This window comes from Rhagoletis zephyria, unplaced genomic scaffold, assembly GCF_001687245.7.
Source record: "Rhagoletis zephyria isolate East Lansing unplaced genomic scaffold, Rhagoletis_zephyria_1.1 Rzeph_scaffold_31019, whole genome shotgun sequence".
Classification (NCBI taxonomy): Eukaryota; Metazoa; Arthropoda; class Insecta; order Diptera; family Tephritidae; genus Rhagoletis; species Rhagoletis zephyria.
In genome coordinates this window covers 1-2043 of record NW_016188075.1, presented here as the reverse complement: position 1 = coordinate 2043, position 2043 = coordinate 1, and the positions used below count along the sequence as shown (strand labels likewise).

The 2043-nt window shown below is 35.2% G+C and overlaps 1 long non-coding RNA gene across 1 annotated transcript; it reads left to right on the top strand.

Moving 5' to 3' along the window:
* The first annotated feature begins 717 nt into the window (after positions 1-717).
* On the top strand, positions 718-2033 carry LOC108383148 (uncharacterized). The gene is made up of 3 exons (XR_001849729.1): positions 718-921; positions 981-1204; positions 1278-2033. It is a non-coding gene; the product is annotated as an uncharacterized LOC108383148 (long non-coding RNA).
* The last annotated feature ends 10 nt before the right edge of the window (positions 2034-2043 follow it).

Sequence of the window (2043 nt, the reverse complement as noted above, 5' to 3'; positions counted from 1 at the left end):
CGGCGGTTAATTTCAATGCACTTTTTCCTGCACTAGACCCAACTTTATTGTTATTAACAGATTGCATCTGCAAAACAAAAATGTTGCTTTTGCCCCTGTACAGATACCCATATAAATCTTACATCGTTTATTTTGATGTTTTCTTCTGAGGCAAATATGGTTCTATTTGTATTATAAATCTATATATGTATCTATATATAATCTACAGAGACAATTTACTTTCAAATTAAGGTTCTGCATCTGAAACTTTGCACAAACAATTCAGATTTAGAAATCATTCGCTGTACATATGTATTTGCACGGAATGATTTTTAAAATTTTACATTGAGCAATTTTAAAATGTAAAACTGAATCTCCCACACGCCATCTCATTTTCACCAATTTTGAACAATTTCATTTCTTTATTTTCAATTTTTTATAGTTGTTAAATGCTGGAAAACTTAATAAAATCTTGGCGGGCGAACTGAGGAACAGTAAAGTATTTTTTTTCACAAAATAAGCACTGTACGATAGTTAATAAAGAAATGGTAAATATGATGTCCGGAGTAGATATGGCGTCGATATCTACTGTCGTTTCTGAATATCCACAGGAGCAAGTAGAAGTAGGCGAGTTGCACCTTATGACTTGATACTAAAGGCGTATTCAGCGTTCGTGTTAATAAAGAAATAGTTAATATGTCGTCCGGAGAAGAAAATTTTTGCTATGGCGTCATATCTACTGCCGTTTTTGAATATCCACACGAGCAAGTGGAGTAGGGGAGTTGCACCTTATGGCTTGACACTAAAAGTTAGAGCAGTTGTGATGCCAATCCACGACCTAAATATGTACATATGAAGGGTTAGTTAATGGTCTCGCCTAATAGATGAAGAATTTTAATGTAATTGTTTGGATGCCGCAATACAAATATGTACATATAAAGGGTAAGTTAATGGACTTTAAACATGTGCTTCGAATTATACTATTCCATATAAATTAACAGCCCAGCGAATTAACAACAAAAACAACAACAACAAATTTTGTGTTTAAAACTTACAGTACTCAATTAAAAGAAAACGATTTTGTGGAAGGATCTTTAAATATATTGGAAGAGTATGTTTGTGAAACTATTGTAAAACTCAGTGGATATATATATATTTATATATCCTTTCATTAAATGTAGTAATGAAGACAACACAACAACACAAGCATATCGACACAAACTGAGTAAGATAAAAACTTAGCTCGGGAAATATACTTATTAATTAGACACTCGTATTTATGTATTTATTTATCTTAGTAATTCACTAGATTTTCACCAGCTCAAATGCGTTGAGCTACAAAATGAAGTTAGTGTGCTTCAGCAAAAAGTTGTAGATTTTGAGCTCAAAATTTCAATTTTTGAAAAGGGTAAGAGCTTTCTAACCCAAACTCAACAAAAGTTGTTTGAGTTAAGCAGTTTAAAGCCACCACGTTATAACCTGGATGACATATCGTCAGCTACTTGCCTATATTCTGCTGGGCCACGTTGTTACAGACTGCTGCGGAAACTTGAATTTCCTTTGCCGTCACCTTCTACTCTGCGTAGGTGGGCATCCAAGTTATGCATTGAGCCTGGTCTGCAAACACAAATCTTCGCGCACATGAAAACGTTCGATATGCCGTTGGAAAATAAATTATGCATTCTTTCATTAGACGAAATGTAGTGCAGGGAGGAATAGGCGTATGACCGGAAAGCAGACATAATTCTCCAGCCGAAAAGGGTGGTCCAAGTAGCGATGGTTCGTGGACTGTGTGGAAACTGGAAGCAGCCCATTTTCTACAATTTCAATTTTAAAATGACAGAAGATGTCTTATTGCAAATAATAACTTCTCTATACGAAATTGGTTTTACGGTTGTTACGGCTGTCAGCGACCTTGGACGGGATAATCAGCAGCTCTGGCGGTCTATGAACATTTCCACTCAAATCTTTTTATTAAGCATCCATATGATGATAGCAAATTTGTATCTGTTTTCGCTGATATACCGCATCTTATTAAGCTGTTACGTAACCACTTTGTGGACG